The 17,092-nt window shown below is 63.3% G+C and overlaps 1 long non-coding RNA gene across 1 annotated transcript; it reads left to right on the top strand.

Annotated features, from left to right (window-relative positions):
* Positions 1-12,900: 12,900 nt before the first annotated feature.
* On the top strand, positions 12,901-16,882 carry LOC123480138 (uncharacterized). The gene is made up of 3 exons (XR_006656022.2): positions 12,901-13,260; positions 14,768-16,357; positions 16,510-16,882. It is a non-coding gene; the product is annotated as an uncharacterized lncRNA (long non-coding RNA).
* The last annotated feature ends 210 nt before the right edge of the window (positions 16,883-17,092 follow it).

Genomic DNA, 17,092 nt, shown 5'->3' on the forward strand with positions numbered 1-17,092 from the left:
CGTTTCCCGGCAAGTTCTGACACGGAGCGCATGTCGCTGGGGGTGTGACGCTGAGTGTCCCCAACACTGGCACTGTCTAGGGGAACGAGCCGGCCTGTTTTCGGAGCAGGGCCCAATTTTGATGCAGTGGCTGAGAGATTTTAGGGCCAGGCTCCGGGCCATTAACTTCTCACAGAACCCCAGGAAGATCCCGTTCGACTTCGAGGAGCTTCTTTAGGTGAACGTGGGAGAAAGCCTGAGTCCCGAGGATGCCCCACCCCACAAGGTCCCCTCCTAGTCCTTGGCTTCCTGTCCATGGACCAGTCACAGTGTGCCCAGGGACACGCTGTCCCTCCCAGCCCCAGGCCCTGGAAGTGGCAGGTCCATTCTTGGTCCCCGTCTCCCTTTCCCCCAGCACCCCGCCTGGTGTGGCGTGGAGCGTGGGGCCCACACTGCAGACCAGCGTGTACTCCCGGCCGGCCCCTCCTCCCCGTTGCTGAGAGATCAAGGCCCAGCTGCTCCGGCGCCACCTCCCCAGGTGGCAGACTGGGGGTCCTCTCTTCCAGGGCCAGTGCCCTGCCCCAGTCACAACCTCCCGGCTGCGTCCACACCCTGTCCTGGTCCCTGTTCCTCTGCCCTTGGCACTCAGGCTGCCCTGGGGTCTGTCTCCTTCCTCAGCGACACCCCCTGTCTCTTCTCCCCTCCCGCCTGGTGACCACGTGCTGAGGCCACTGGCCATCCTCCCTGGGACTCACGCCGCTTTCCACCCATGTAAGAAACACTCTTTCCTCTGCTCCCAGCCTGGGGCCTGGGACTGAAGGGCTGCCATCCCGAAGCGACTGTGAAGTGTGTATTCCATTGCGTCCAAGAGTTTCAAGGGGCCCTCTTGTGCCTGGAGGCCAGAACCAGGCTGGAAGGACCCTCAGGGGCCACCTGGCCCTGAATATCATGGCACATGGAGCCACTGCGGCAAGAGGGCCCAGTAGTGGTTGTCCCTAGAGAAGCTCCAACCGGGCCCAGAGACACAGAGCGGCTCAGCCGGGCCAGGCCTGCTGCTGCTGCTGTGTCCCCAGCCTCTGCCGGGCTCAGCGACCGCGCCCCTCCCAGCCCCGAGACTCCAAAAGCACGTGTTGCTGCGTTTCTAACATAAAAAGAACAGCGTGTGTAAGCCCGGGGTGGGCGCCAGTCCCTGCGCATACCTCGAATCGCACGCGCTCCTTCGGTGGCGACTCTCAGCCAGCCCCTCCCGAGATCAAAGCGGCAGGTGGACGGGGCCCTTTGAAGTTGGCAGGGCTTTCTGAGATGCCGGTCCCGGCGGCCATGCCATTCGCTCCAAGGGAAGGGCTGGCAGGTCGGGCCCAGCCTCCTGGCCCAGACTTGGCTCTGTGAATACTTCTCTGTGGGAGCCCTCGCTGCCCCCCACAACGGCCACATGCTGTATGACAGCCACTCTTTGCTCCCAAATTTCCTCTGAAAATGACCCCCTCCCAGCCCGCCGATCCTGGAGGGACTGTCAACGAGCAATGGACACGCAACCCCGGCCGCCCCTGGAAGTCCTGCGGGAGATTACGGGGTTTATTGGTAAGGGGCTTGCTGCGCCTGGGCACCCTTGGGCCTCGTTGTTCACCCAGGAGACAGCCCACCTGAGAAAGAAGCCATGCAAAGGAAGCGGAGCCCAGAGGGACCCACATGGGTCTCAGAATCCTGTCCAGCCTCCTGGATCCAGCTGTGCCTGAAGCTTGCCCACCCCTTACATTTACGAGTTCTATGATCCAATCAGTTGTCCTATTTCTTGAGCCAGTTTTGAGAACACTTATCCTTGCCCGATGGCTGACCGCTAAGCACCGGCTTCTCACAGAGATTGGACATGGGGCAGGGCGCTGGCTCACAGGACTCCCAGGGATGGGGTGTCACTGTGGAGGAGCTACACCTCCAGCTGCCACAGCTCCTTCTGCCAGGGGCCCGCTTCTCAGAGGGGCACCCACCTTCACTCCAGCCCAGCCGTGGGTGCCCGAGTGACTTCGTGAAGCCGTGCGGCTGTGGGCAGGGGGCTGCGTGTGGAGCCTGGGAGGAGGTTGCAGCTTTCAGTGGATATTTTCATCAGGTTTCTTAAGGTCCACGGAGGTGCCGTGTGTGGGGGAGGGCTGGAGTGGGCCTGGCCAGCTGTGCACAAGGACAGAGGCCCTGAGAAGCTGGTCAGGCCTGCCCTGGCCATCTCCTGCCACACCCCGGCCAGCACTGTGTAAGCGAGTGTGCGGCTCACTCAGCCATGGGCTGCTTTTCTCGACCCTTCCAGCTTCATCCCACCTGTGTGCCTCCTCCCCCTCCTCCCCCCCAGCACACACCCGCGCACCAGTCACAAATGTCACTCCGCCACACGGCTTCGGCTGTAAAAGTCAGAGAGAGGGCCAGCAAACAGTGCGGGATCTCAGGACAAAGGACCATCCCCGGTGCCGCACTGCCCCTCCAGACCCAGGTGTCACACCCGCCTAGTTAAAAGCAAAGGCAGGAAGAGCTCATCCCTTCCCCCCGTGAAATCTATTTTAAAAGATCAATGTCCTTTTTATCTGCCTCTGAAGTGTGCTCCGGGGTAAGAGGGGCGTGGAGGGACGGGTGGGGAGGGTGGCAGAGAAGTTGCCAGAATCCCAGGAGGTCTGACCTGTCCATAGGAGCCCCCATTCCCCTGGGGGGTGCTGGGGCACTCTGGGGTGCAGGCCCCCCATCCCGAGATGGGCCTCCAGTTGTGGGGTTTGGTCCAGCCCATCGTGGGGAGAGTGTTGAAGCCAGAAGCACCCGCTTCACTGGCTGATTGCCGCCCAGGAGACCCCCAGGCCCTGCCAGCCGGGCGAGCTGAGGTCAGCCCTGCAGTGGGGGGAGAGGCAGCCTGTCTGGACTTGGCTCTGCCCCACGGCTGTGTCCACAGGCACAGGAGGGCGGGCCTTGGGCTGCACGGTGTCCCGAGTCCTGTGCTCTGGGGATCAATGAGGGGCTGTCGGTGGCACGTGTGGGAAGGCCAGCAGGCACTGTGGGGGCACTGGCCGTGGCGGGGGGAGGACAGGGCAGGGGCCAATTTGGACCCTTCATTCCTGTGACAGGACACCTGCTCCTTCCAGCCGCCTCGTGGTTGCTGGTGCCCCAGCTGGGATCCAGGGCTACCCCCAGTGCCCAGCCTGGGCACCGGGAGGTGCCTGTGGGAAGCCTGGCCCTGAGCTCGCAGCTCTGGCTGCCTGCTCCGTGTCCGGGCCCTCACAGGGAGCCGTGGTCCGCAAGCCCCAGGGCTAGGGTGGAGGTGGGGGCCCGCAGCCCTCACACCCCGAGACCCTGTGCAGTGCCAGCCTCTCTGCTCCCAGACTCGGGGGAGGGCCTGACACCCGCTCTCACCCCAGCCTCAAGGTCGAGGGCAGGCCCAGCCCCAGCCCCGAGCCAGGCCCTCCCAGGAAGGCAGTCGGATCCATTTCTGCTCTCTGACGACCCTGCAGGCAGCTCTGTGACTCGTCTCTGCTGCCCACCGTGGGCGCTGCCACAGAGGCTGCTCTGTGCCCTTGGGCCCTGCACCCCCACCACCTACAGTCCCAGCATGAGTCAGGAGCTGGGGGCTGGGCCCCTGAGTCAACACCTCCCAGAAAGCCCCAGGGAGCCCTGCTGCTGACCTCTGACCTGGGCCCAGACGTCCCCTGCGGCTTGTCCTCCCTTGTTCAGGCCACATCCCCCACAGTGATTGCGGGGTCCTCCCCCCAGCACCCCCACTTCCCAGCTGCACCAGGCCTGGGAGCACGAGACCCCAGCCGCTGTCAGCGAGGCGGGAATCAACACCCAGGGGCCTGCACAGAGGAGCCTGGGCACCTTGTCTCCCCCTGAGGGCTGCGGGGAAGTGACTTCGCCAAGGGACGTCCACACCGAAATGGTAAGTTGGAGGAGGCAGAACCCAAAGGTTCTGGGCTGATGCGGGGCTGCGACAGTGGCTGTGAGGGTGGCCAGGCCACCGTGTCCACCTGCAGCAGGTGTGGCCTTCTGCGATCACGGGTCAGCCTGCGCCTCCCCAGTTGACACCATCACATCTCCCACGGGAGCTAAGGATGCCACCCTGCAGCCCCACAGACTCAGGGACCCGATGGCCTGGTGGAGGTCTTGGGGGCCGATCTGCAGGCTCCCGCCTGCCCCTTCCTGCCTGCAGCAGCCCAGGCTGGCCTCAGGGGCAGCACTCACGGTGCCCGTGAGCTCACCCCACCAGGGCCCACGCAGGGGCCACGGATCCCTGGGTGGATAACACAGGCCACGTCAGGGCAGTGGGGCCACTCTGCTGGAGCTGTTCCTGTGAGGGCTCCCTCTGCCCATCAGACCGAAGCTGGGCTGGGCCTGTCTCCAGAGCCCTCCTCCTCCTCTGGTTTGTGGCGAGGGCACCAGTCCCTGGTGGTCGGCGACTTATTCCCACCAATAAACCGATACATCGGGCCCCAGGCAGGAGGGGACCCCAAACAGAACAGAAGACAGTGCGTAAGAGACAAAAACTGGGCAAGACGGGTAAACAAGGAAAAAAGACAGAAAACATAAGGCCGTGCTGCCGGGAAAGGCCGAAGGCTCCCCGGAGACGCGGAGGTATTCTCAGGAATTCTAAGAGACTGCGGGGTGCAACTTTGTAGAAAACAAACCTTCGATCGCCGTGAACTAAGTGACTTTCTAGGAAAATATAAATGACCAAAGATGACCCTTGAAGAGACGAGAAACCCCTCAAGATGGACACTCCTAAAATGCTGAGTCACAGAAGAAATTCTCGTGTGGAGAACACGAGAAATAAAACCCACCCAAATTCACCTGATGAGGAAATACAAACATCCTAGAGAGAAATCCAGCCGTTTGTTAACGTAATTACGCACTCGGAGCAACTCACGGTCGTCCCGGGGCGCGTCCACGTTTGTCGCCGTAAGTCATCGCAGGAAGAGGTCGGGCCACCCCGATTACTGGCTGCCGAGCCCGCCCTCGCCGCCTGCTTCCCAGGCCACCCCAGGGCCCCACGGCCCGGCGAGGTCAGCGTCTGGCTGCCCGCCGCACAGCCTGCGGCAGACAAGCTGGGTTCAGCCCCAGGCAGCTGGGATCCCTGGGCCCGGAGGCACCCAGAGATCTACATTTGACACCCTGGCTGTGCAGGTGGGGAAACTGAGGCTCAGAGACGAGTGACTTATCCAAGGTCGCGCAACCTGTTACAGGAGGTCCTCCCTGAGTTCTGCCACAGGGGGCCGCACGGGGCTCCCACAGGCATGCTTCCCTCCTCCCCCGCCCCAGAGACCGGCCGGGGGACGGCTCCGCCCGCTTGGCCTGCCTGCTCACGCCTGGTCTGACCTCACCCTCACACGTCCCCGCAGTGGCGGTGCCTGGACCCCGTGGGCAGACCACAGACCCTGAGGGCAGAGCCACGTCTCACTCAGAACCCTCTCTCCCTCCCCCGCTCCTCACAGAAATCCCGGACTTTCCAAAACTCTGAAAAGATTCCCCAGTGATTCAGCTACTGTGGTTTCTTTCAAACCCTGCATTTTATTCCATCAAAAGACACCATTAAGAGTGAAAAGCAAAGTCCAGATGGAAGAAGGTATTTACAGAAGCCTGGCACCCAGGAGGGCCCCAGGGGCAGGGGAAGGGGGCAGAGGCTGGGGAGCCCCGTAGAGGACTCTGTTCAAAAGCACTCTGAGACGGCACCCGCACCGTGCTCCCCAGGGCGGGCAGGTTCGACCGCACGTCAGGAGGGCAGGCTGGCACGCGAAGCCGGAGACCCCGGAGCAGCTGAGGGGCAAAGGAGCCCTGCGCAGGGCCGACGGGGCGCAGACCCCCCGGATGCTTTGGGGACCTGCCTGGCGGCACCTGCCTGGCGTCACCCACCTGGCGGCACCCGCCTGGCGTCACCCACCTGACGGGGGCGTGTGCGTATTCTGCGGGAGACTCAGCAGTGACGTGTGCACGTGTGTTAACATCCCCAACACAGTGCACGTGTGTGTGTGCCGAGAGGCCTGTGAACGGCGTGCAGGGCAGCACTGAGCGTAACGGCCGAACGTTCACGGCCCTCATGCCCGTGAGGAGCAGTGCCTGGGTCCACCCTCCGGGGTAAGGGGATGTCACACAGGAAGGAAGATGTACGTGTGTGTTACAGCCGTGCACAGCACGGGCGCCTCTCACGCACCCCGCAGCGTATGAGATGGCGCGTCCCCGTTATTCCGGGAGTAGGAAGTTTGCACTGGTGTGACTCCTGTCTCGGAATGGAGGTTACTTTTAGGGGGTGCGAAGGGACCTTCCAGAACACTGGGATGCTCTGGGCTGGGACCGGGGTGCCGGCCGCAGGGATTCGTCCTCTCTGCCAACGTGCCTGGAGCTGACCCTCTGTGTGCGCTGTGGTCCTTCTTACGCGTGACCCACTTTGGAAAAATGGGAAGCTTACCAACGATTTAAAAATAACTGATTTACACCCACACCGGGGAGAGGCTCTGTTGAATTCCCCTTTGAAGACAGCAGAGGCTGCTCCTTTGAATGGGAAGCAGCAGCAGCAACAAGCCCGACCGTGTGCTTGCCGAAAAGAACGGTCGTCTGGGACCTGAACCAGCTCCGTGTCCAGGCACGTCACTCAGCTGCAGGGCTGGGCTGCATTAGCAGACCGGCAGCAGGAGCGCCCGCCCTGGAGGCCCCAGAGGGACTGTCTCTGTCCAGGGCCTGCTGCTTGACCCTGAGGGTGCCCGTGGGCAGGGAGGGAAAGCAGCCTGAAGGAAGCCCCGACAGGGTCTCCAGTTCGCCAACCAGGAGGGGGCTCTTGGCCAGTTCCCACCTGGTGGAGCATGTGGCTTCCAGCTGGCACGTGGGCACGTCCCCCGAGCCAGGCAGCCCCCGCCTCCAGGCCCTGTGTGGTGCCTCATCTGCAGGCCGCCTCCTGGGCGGCCTGTGGGGAGGGCGGGGCTGGCACCCGGGTCCTGACTGCAGACTCCGTGACACGTGACCTGCACTCGGCTGTGGAGCAGCGACAGAGAGGCCGTCCCGACACCGTTTGGAAGGGAGATCTAAGTTGAGCAGAGGGGAGCGCCCCTCAGACGTTAGGGGATACTTTTTTTAGAAAGGGTCCATTCCTTCGGTTACCACTGTGTTAAATGGGGAGGGGCCCAGAGGGTGCCGAGAGAGCGAGCATGCCTGCTTTCCTGACACCTCTTGGAACATTCCAGCACCTCACACTCAGCCTGGTGGCTGCCAGGGGCTGCGGGAGGGGCCGCTCGTCCGGGGGAGCGTGTCTCCAGCCACGGTGGGATGGGTTGCTACGGGAGCTAACGGGCAGCGTGGTGACGGTGGTTAACGCTGTGCGTGTCACTGAAATCTGCTGAGAGGGCGATGTGTGTTCTCACCACAAAGAAAGAGGAAGCCAGCGGGAGTGGGGGGGGAGGGGAGGGGGGCGGGAGTGGCAACCCAGGCGATGGGTGTTAATTAGCTGACTGTGGTGCGCCTCCCGCCTCCTACCTACGTCAGATGGTCAAGTCGCACACCGACAAGTACGGTGTTCCCCCATCAGTGACACTGAATGCGGCCAGGCAGGGGTGTCTGGGGGCAGAGTGGCAAGCATCCCATGGGCCACGGCGGGCCGGGCCACTGTGGGCCCTCCGGTGCAGCCCCACTGACCACCTGGACGGCCGGCCAGCCACTCAGTCCAAGAACCCAGTGGCAGTCTGGTGTGAGCCGGTGTTCGACCGAACCGCGTTGGTGGCTCCCTCGGGCCGCGAAGGGCAGCAGCGGCTTGGAAAGACTGGACCTGGGACCTGTCCCCCGAGCGCCTGGCCAATGTCCTTTCTGACCATGGGGGACGGGACGTGTGGAGAACGAGCGTGCCTCGTCCGGCCCACCTGCCTGTGACTCGCCTTCTCTTCCTTAGGCGGTGAGGCGCCGGCCGGCCTCTCTGCGCTTCTGCCCGTCCTGAGAGTCTGTTAGTTCTGTAGGTGCCATAGTGACGGGAGCCCCCCAAAGCAGTGGGGGGGCCCCAGGTCCCCTCCTGACCAGGGTGGCAGCCCTCTGAGGCCTCAGGGACAGCCCCTCCCACCCCTTCTGGCAGCTTCCAGGCCCGTCCTGGGCGCTCTGAAGCATGTCCGCACCTCCTCTGCCCGCTGGTCACTCCACAGGCCCTCAGGGCCACCCCACCCAGACCCCCCCCCAGGCTGCTGCCCCCCAGGCCCAGGAGCTGCTGCACCCCCCCGGCCCCAGGCCAGGATCCTTGTTATAGGGCTGAAACACCTTTGGATGGGGAAACTTCCTCCCTTTAAATCTCATGGCCCCTCTCCCCTTTGCCTTGAAGCCATGATTTCAACCGGATTTTACTCGTTCCCCCAGGAGCCCCGAAAGATCTGTAAGGGCCCTCAGCTGTGGAGAGACATGGGCACCCGGGCGGCCGATGGAGGCAGCTCCAGGGCACGTGGAAGGTGAACGTGTTTCCCGGAAATCACTCGTGTCCTGCAGCAGAATTCTGCTGTCCCGGTGCCGGGCCATTTACAGCCTTTTTTAACCAGACACAGCCGGGCTCAGGGACCTGTTTCTGTCTGGTGCCGGCCCCTCCCCACGTCCTAGAGGCCAGCCTGGGCGGCAGTGGGCATAGCAGACTGATCCAGAGCGGCGGGGGCCCCCAGGGGCGAGGCTCTTGAGCACAGTGAGGGGACCAGACCCAGGCCAGGCCTCCTAGGCCCCCAGCCTCACGTGGGACATGGGCCAGGGACTCCCCCCTCACCCTCAAGGACCAGGTGCTCCCAAGAGGCCAAAAGGGACCTGGGGGCTGGTGTCCAGGTGGGGGCAGGTGTCACCAGGGCCGGGGGACAGAGCCCAGCTCCAGGCACATGGCAGCCCCTCTCCAATGCCCTTTATGTGTCTCAGTGTCGGGGAGGGAAGTGCGGCCTGGGTCTTTGCGGGAAGGAGAGAGGAGGGGCCCCTTCCCTAAAGTCTGCCCTCTGGCTCCCCTGGGCAGCTGTGCTGGGGACAGCTGTGGCCTCCAGGATGGCACCCCCAGAGCCACCTGTTCCAGAGGGGATGACCCCTCCAATCACTGTGCGTCATTGCAGCTGCCCAGGGGAGGCAGGGCCATGCCTAGGGACCCTGGGGCAGACTGGACGGGCCACAGTGGGCTGTGTCCAGGACACCCTGGTCAGCTCTGTCCTCAGGTGGCCTGAGCTCTGGCCCTGGAGCCAGGCTGTCCTCAGCGGGTCTGGCCGCAGTGTCAGCAGTCAGTTCAGGGACGAAGCCAGGAAGGCGAGTCCTGGGGAAGCAGCCGGGTCCCCTGTGGGTGTGCCCTGTGCCCACCGCCTGGGCCTTGGTTCAGGAAGCATTCCCGGGGCAGGGCAGACTTGGGAGTGGAGCACAGTGCTTCGCCTTCCACACTGGTGGCCTCAGGGCTGGCTGTGGCTTCAGCCTGGGGCTGTGGTCTGCAAATTTGGGTGGCAGTGGGGCCGCCTGCCCGGGACACACCCTGTCTCTGAGCATCTGGCTGGAAACCTGAGACTGTAGCAGGTGTGGCGTGCCCAGGGCGAGCAAGACAGCATCATATCCCAGCACCAGCCTGTCAATCCCACGGTCTCCCATGCTCCCCAGGGACTCCAGGGAGCTTTCTGGAAAGATCCAGGGAGCCACGCTGCCTGTCAGGCTTTGGTAGGGGGGGTTGGTGCTGTTGCTCCATTCTCATTTTCAAAGCCAAGGGGACTCTGGCGACAGCCGTGGGCAGGTCAGGTTTCCTCCTGAGCAGAGCTGGCTGGGCAGCCAGGCCCGATAAGAATGCGGTGCTGGTGGATGCTGAGCCGAGCTGGGTCCGATTTCTCCCTGGAGACAGAGGTCCATTGTTGGCCTGTGGTTCCCAGGGACGGCGAGGCCTCTGGGGGCCTCGGCACCCCCAGCTGGGCCTGCAAGGCCGTGGGGGCTTTGGAAAGATGAGCCAAGTGGGGCAGACCGGGTTTGATTTGGGCCTGGGAATGCGGTAGGGTGGCCCTTGGAGGCTTCTGGGAGCCGAGTCAGGAGGAGGGGCTGAGGCCAGGGCTCACACGCGCCCAGCTGCCCTGGACACTGTCCGCTGGGAAATCGGACCCAGAGGCCGACGGGGTCCTTACTTCCTCCTCCTGCCCTGGCGGGCACAGGCAAACTCTGACTGGGGGCGGGCGTTCCCGAGTGTTCAGTTCAGCGGCTCTAAACACATTCACGAGGCTGCACGGCCACGGCCACCACCTGCGCCTGAGCCTTTCCATCTTCCCCAACCGGAGCCCAGCCTCATTCGACACTGACCCCCCCCCCCCCCCGCCCCGGCCCTAACCTCTCCCCTGCCTCTGTCTCTGGGAGGCTGGCCACCCTGGGTCCCACAGAGCATCTGCCCTTCTGTACCAGGCTGATTTCACGGGGATGATGTCCTCAAGGTCCCTCCATGTTGTGACAGGTAGGAACTTCATCACCTGTCCTGGCGGAGTAGCATTCCATCGTATGGACGGGCCACACGGAGTCACCCAGGCCTCCATCGTGGGGGCTCACTGCCATCGTGCACGATGCCAGGTGAACAGGCCGGGCGAACACTTTCCCATCTGCCACTCGGGGGACCCGGTTTCTCTGTACCCCCACCCCCTACCCCCGGCACTGGCTCTTTCCTGGCTTCCTGGCTCTGACCCTCCCTGGGCGTGAGGCGGCCTCCCTGGGAGAGATCCGCGTTTCCCCGGGGGCCGTGGATGTGGATGTCTCGTGGGCTGGGGGCCACTCGTGTGTCTTCTTTGGAGAAACATCAGTTCCAGCCCTTCGAAGTGCCTGAGTTTTTGGCTCAAGGGTTCGACTGACCGGGAGCCAGTGTGGACAGTGCCCCTCCCCGACAGAGGCCAGACTGCCACCAACCTCGGGCCACTTTTGGGAGCTTGGCCGAGGCCCAGGGGGTGAAGGGGTGATCACCCCACAGCAGCTTCCCCGGCTTCTCGGGGAGGGCGGGGCAGCAACGAGAACCCATGGGCAGTGCTTTCTCACGGTTTGGGTTACAGCCCCGGGGTTGGGGGGGCCCCCCCGGGATGGGATTAATTGGATGGATCAGAAACCAGCCCTCTCCAGCTCCCCTTTCACCTGGCCCTCTGGCAAGCGCCCACTTCTTGAGGCAAGGACTCGCCCTCCGCCCTCCTCACAACCGCTGAGCACCAATTAACGTGTCTCATTTCCATGAAAAAGTGCAGAAGATGTCTTTTCACATAATTAACTGTATTTTGCAAGTCATTAAAATTCTGCAGTCTTATCCACAATAGCACCCCATTCACGAGCGGAGATGAGAGTCCTTGGGGAGGGGGGGCAAGAAGGTGGGGCGGGGAGGAGTGCCTCCCAATGCATATTCATGAGGGGCCCAGCTTCGCCTGGCACAGGGCCTGCCCTGGGCTGTCCTGTCTGGAAGCAGGCAGGGCTGCGTGGCCAGGCCCCAGAGCTCTGGGTGGGACCTCACTGCTGGGGCAGCCGCCCTCTGCCCAGGCCCGTGAGAGAACCACCCGTGGGTGCCCAGAGCAGAGGATGGGGTCCCTGCATCTCTCTCACCTCCCACCCCACCTATCTCCCACCCAGCCTGTGGGAGATTCCCAAAAGGGGGGGGGGCTGGTCTGAAGGGAGAGCCCCCTTCCCTGTGTGACAGTGTGTGGACTGTGGGGGCATGTGGGACCAGAGGGGGGCTCCCTGTGTGCCACCCACAGCACCCCCTCCTCTCCCGGCCACAACCACACCCTCCACGCAGAGCCCGATGGACAGCTGCGTGGGGAGCCCTCTGCAGCCCAGCAGCTTTGCCTCTCCTGGACTCGTTTCCTCCCCTGGGGGGCAAGGCTGACCCCTGCCCCGCCCCCCATGGCTCTGCCATCCACACGGGAGCTCAGACACAGCCCTGGCAGGTGGAGGGGCTGAGTAGACAGCTGTGGCCATGCAGCTGGGCGGTGGTCCCGCTGCCCCCTCCTCCCCTCCCCTGCAGTCCAGCCAAGCTGCTGTGGGAGCCCCAGGCATGCTCTGGGGTCTGAGCAGCCCCACCCTCGGGGACTGTGCCGGCCCCCTCCACAGGCAGCAGCCATGAACGTGGACAGTGCGTGAGAAAGAGCAGGGGCAGAGGGCTGCCATCCGTGCTGGGGTGAGGTGGGGCAGCTGAGAGAGGGGATGGCCTGCCTGGAGCCCCAGGAGGCCGGGACTGTGTCCTGTTGGGTCCTCCCTCCCCGAGTGGAAGGCAGGGTGCCAGTCTTCCCCAGGGACAGGGGGTCCAGGGACAACAGCTGCTGCCAGAGTGAGGGGCCAACTGGCCTGGTCAGGGGGCACCAGATGCATGTCGTGCCCACGCAGAGGGTCTCGGGGTGGAGGGCTCAGGGCTTCTGAGGCGGCACCGGGGTGGCAGGCTCCATGGGCATGGGGGTTGGGGCGACAGAGGTGGGGGCACTGCCTCAGGCAGGGTCAGGGCAGAAGTCCCAGGCGCTGGCCCTTGACCCCAACCACCTCCATTCCAGGCACACGGAGAGCTGTACCTCCCTCGGGACTTCCTGGGCGCACAGGGGCTGGGGGGGCCCTGTCGCCACCACGCCCCGCAGCTCTGGCCCCACAGGGCCCGTCTTTGGGCTCTCGGGTTAATGAGTAGGTAATTAAATTGTCCTGCCCCAGGGGAGGCTCTCTCGGTCCAGGACAGAAGGGAATTGGAACTCTGCCCAGCGCCAGTAAACAGGAGAAAAGTGTTGAGCTTCACACAGAAATTAGAGACTCAACTCCGGGTGACAACGCGCCAGCACCGCCCCTGCGCAGTGGATGGGCAAACCCCACCGGGCACACATCATGGAGGGGGCGGGGCCTCTGGGAGCCACCCCCCCATCTGGGACATGTGCCCTTTGACCTGGAAACCCCACCACTGAACCCCCTTAGGCAGCGATCTAGCCTGTGCCTCATTAATGCAGCGTTTGATTCCAAAAACGCCGGCCCAGAAAGGCTCTCTCCGATAACGGTGCTGCCCCTCGGGCAGGTCTCAGGCAGGCTCTGGCGGCTGTGGGACGTGTCCCGGCGCGGGACACACCCACGAGGCAGAGCTTGGAACGCTGCGGAGTTTCAGGGTGGCACTGCCCACCTGCCACGGCCCACGCTCGGCCAGCAGTTCCTGGCCCTTTCTTCCCTGCACAGTCCTCTGTCTCAGGAGGTGCTCCAGCAAACAGCCTGAGAACGCCCAGCTGCTCCTGAAGCCCTGGGCCCACCACAGGTGCAGTGTCCCAGGGGGCAGCGGGGGCAGCGGGGGCAGCTCAGCGTCCCTCCTGACATCGCGGAGCTCAGGTGAGGCCAGTCTTGTCCTCCTCCCAGAGGAGACGACATCCTGCTTCCCTGGGGCTTTATGTTTATGTCCCGTCCCAGCATCCTGCTCTGGTCCACCTGTGACCGTGGGGTGGTCTGCCACCCCTCTCGTGCGGAGCACGACCGTCCCACAGGCTACCTGAAGACACAGGCGAGCTGCCCTTCGCACCGACCCAGCGCTAGGGTGTCGTCCACCTGGTTCTCTCCGAGGTGGCGGACAGGGCCTGGGTGTGAGCAGGGTTTTGGTTAGGACTCTGCAGGTGGGAGCCCTTCTCCCTCCCTGGGGGTCGGGCACACCTCCCGGTCTCACGGACCTGTGACCGGTCCAGGCCCAAGGGACACTAGAGGCCTGAATGAGCCAGGGCCCTGCGTGCACTGCGTGGGTCAGCGGTGATCCTCCGTCTGTGGCCTGCCACGAGACAGGTGTCCTCGGGGAGTCCTTGCCTCTTCTTCCTCCTCCCAGAAGTGAACATACGCAGAGCAGGGCGGGCCCAGCCAGAGCAGCGGAGCGGCAGTCCCCCTGCCCAGTCATGGTGCGAAGACACAAGCTTGGTGGCACCCCCGAGCTGGGGGTGGCTTGTCACGTGGCCGATGAGTGCACAGGTCTGAGAGAAAGACCACAGGAGCCCTTACGGCCAAGTGCACGGTGTGGGAGCCAGCCCTACCTTGGGGGCCAGCCTCAGCGAGAAGACTGCTCATGTTTCTCCGGTCACCGAGAGGGACAGCAGGGACCGGCTGGAAGCGGCACTGGTCCACTGTTCCCAGACTCTCCAACGTGGCCTTGCCGGTCTTGTCCTGTGAACTTCCCAACAGAAAGCCTGGAAGTCTGACTTAGAGCCGGGCCCAGCTTCGATGCAGGCCCTGACCCCCCGTCCTGCTGCCCCGAATGCCCACTAATGGGCTCCGCCCGGTGGTCTCTCCTCCCCCGGTGCTGTCTGCAGGCCAGCTGGCCGGGAAGGCGTCCCAAAATGATAGGGGTCATTTCTTCACGGCTGGTCGCTAATATCTGATGAGTGCCAGGGGGCACTCAGTCCGAGAGATGCCTGCATGTGGACAGGGAGCGGCCAGCATGGTGCTTCAGGCTGCCATCGGTCCTTCCTGACCTCCCCCGCCCCACACATGTCACCCACCGACTCTTATGGAGGGAGTCAGGCGTAGTGTCTCCTGAGGCCGAAAACATGGGTCAGGGAAGGACACCAGGGCGACAAATGTCAAATAGGTCCCTTCCTGTTGTCAAAGCCACCCTAGAGATTGTGGGACCGACTCTCCCAAAGCAGCCCCAGTCCCCGGGGCCAGAACAGAGAAGGTGGGCATGACCTGACCTCAGGGATGGTGGCGGGGGAGGGGACCCCTGTCACCGTGGGCAGGGGCGAGGCCTCAGGACATCCCGCCACACCACTCAGCCTGGAAAGAAAGGACGCGGAGATGAGACGCAGGTACCTGGCAGGTATTTTTCTCTGAATGAATGGAATGCGATTTCTACTTCCAGGAAAGAGACTCGCAGGTCTGTAGCCACTGGTGAAGTCCGATCTCACTGCGCAGACTCCGGGATTTTGGGCAACTGCCTGTGCAAGCCCCCACGGTGAAAGGCTTTTCTGATTAACCGGTGAGTCACTGAAGATTTCTGATGCAAGGGCACGCTCGGACCTCGGACAGACTCGCCTGCGTCAGCGAGCCTGTTTTCTGAGTGACCGAAGGGGATCTTAGGGAATCCCACGAGGGAAACAGCCCAAGGGCAAGAGAGGCGGGGGGGTTGGCGCGTCTCGGAGAAGGCAGGCTCTGGGGTGCGGCTTCAGAGCCCACCAGACGCTGGTCAGGAAACTGCCAGGTGCAGAGTTTGGGAGCCTTGTCGGAGAACAATGTCCATCATGGGCCGAAAACACCTGTAAAACACGTCGGTCTTTGCAACCACGTGTGAGCGAGCCAGGACCACTCACGCCTTCCACGCAGACAACACGGCGCCGGCCGCTGGAAGTCCCCATGCGGAGGGGACCTACCAAAAAAGTTTACGCGGCTCTCCTCCCTTCTTTGTTTGGAGAAACACAATTGTTTTTCATCAGAATTATGTTGCTTGTGCTGGCATGTGAAGGGTTTGTTTTGGTTCATCTTTAATGAATTAACCAGTAAGTGTGGAGATGTTTCCTCCACTCCGATTTTCTGCTCACACTGGGGATCCGATGGTCGAAGCCCACACGCCAGGGGGTGGGGGGTGCCTGACGGCCCGAGAGCCTCTGAGAGCCCTGCGGACCTCTGACCCCAGTCACTGGCCTCCCAGCCTGCAGAGGCTCCGTCACGCCTAGGGGACAGGAAACCGCCCCGACGTGGGAACGCAGCCAGGACACTGTGTTGTCCCTATGATGTCACAGTTGTGACCTGTGAGAGTACTGTTCACCCACTAATCAAGACCTTTTAAAAAGGAAAATATACGCTTTTTTTCATTTTCAAAGAGACATGTTGTCATTACAGGAAATGTAGAAAGTACACAAATTCTGCAACCCAGAGACGCTTCGTGCTCCCCGACTTCTCACTCGGGCACTGTGGTGTGTGGTGGGCAGATGCTGGTCCGCCCCGCCCCGCCCCTCACGGAGGGCCGGGGCCCTCGTTAGCTCAGAGCAGCACCCTGTGGGCACCACACTGGCCCTGCCCCTGCTTTCTCTTTGTGGGGGGGTGGGGGGGCCGGGGCTCCAAGGCTGGCACGTGATTTTTCCTTCTCTGAGGGGCTTCCGAAGACCTCATTTGCAGGAATCTCTGCACAGCACAGGCGAGTGTCCTTCCTAGAAGCTGCCCGTCCACTGCGGGTGGTCAGCTCGGGCCACACTGGCCTGTCCCTCGCTTTGCGGGGGTTGGCCACATCCTGTCTCAGGCTCCCAACAGAACCTAGTGGCCGGGCCGCACCAGCCTGAAGAGGCCAAGTCCACTGTGCCCAGCTGACCTCGGGGGCTCTGGCTGAGCTGCAGACTGCCTGGGAGCCCCGTCCCGATGGCGTAGGGGTGCCGGTGTTTCCCAGGGCGGCTGTCTGTCACAAAGCAGCACAAACCGGGAGACCCAACCCAACGGCACCCCGTCCTGGCCCAGGCTGGTGAGCACATGCGTGGGTGTGAGTGTGTATGAGTGTGTGTGCCTTTGTTCTCTCTTACGAAGCCCCCGTTTTGGATGAAGTCCCACCCTACACCGGTGCGACCTCATCCGAATGTAGCTGCTCCCATCCCCCAAGACCTTATTTCCCAACAGGTCACATCCTGCGCTTCCAGGTGGACGTGAGTTTAAGGGGGACGTTGTCCCGCCCATCCTCTCCTCGACCGGAGCTGCCTCCTTGTTCCAGAACCTGGACCTGCGGGCGGCACCTGGAAGCGGCCTCTGCCTGTCCCCCGCCTACTGGTGCCCGCCCTCCTGCCCCAAGATCAGAGCAGACACTTCTCTGTGGGTGGCGCCGGACAAAGGAGCCGGGCCACCGTGCCAGGAGGGGGACTGCCTCTCACACCCCTGCCCGCCCCTGGGCCTGGGGAGCAGGCTCTGTGGGTTCCAGGAGACCCCCTGACCTCAGGAGGGCAGAGCAGGCCAGGCTCTGAATTCCCTGGGGAGGGACATCTACAGTCCAGACCCCGCTCTGCCCACAAGGGGCTCTCTTTCTGGCCGGGGGGGTGGGGGGGGGGGAGGTGGAGGATGGGAGGCCTGGTTCTGGCTGCAGGTTTAAGCCCTGTCCTCCCGTGGAGCAGGGACATGTTGGTCCCTGCCCGCCCCCAGGGCCTTTTGCCAGGAGGTTCTCACCATGTGGGGGGAGGCGCTCCTGCTTTAGGAAACTCCAGCTGCCAGG

This window comes from Desmodus rotundus, chromosome 2 (genome assembly GCF_022682495.2).
Source record: "Desmodus rotundus isolate HL8 chromosome 2, HLdesRot8A.1, whole genome shotgun sequence".
Classification (NCBI taxonomy): Eukaryota; Metazoa; Chordata; class Mammalia; order Chiroptera; family Phyllostomidae; genus Desmodus; species Desmodus rotundus.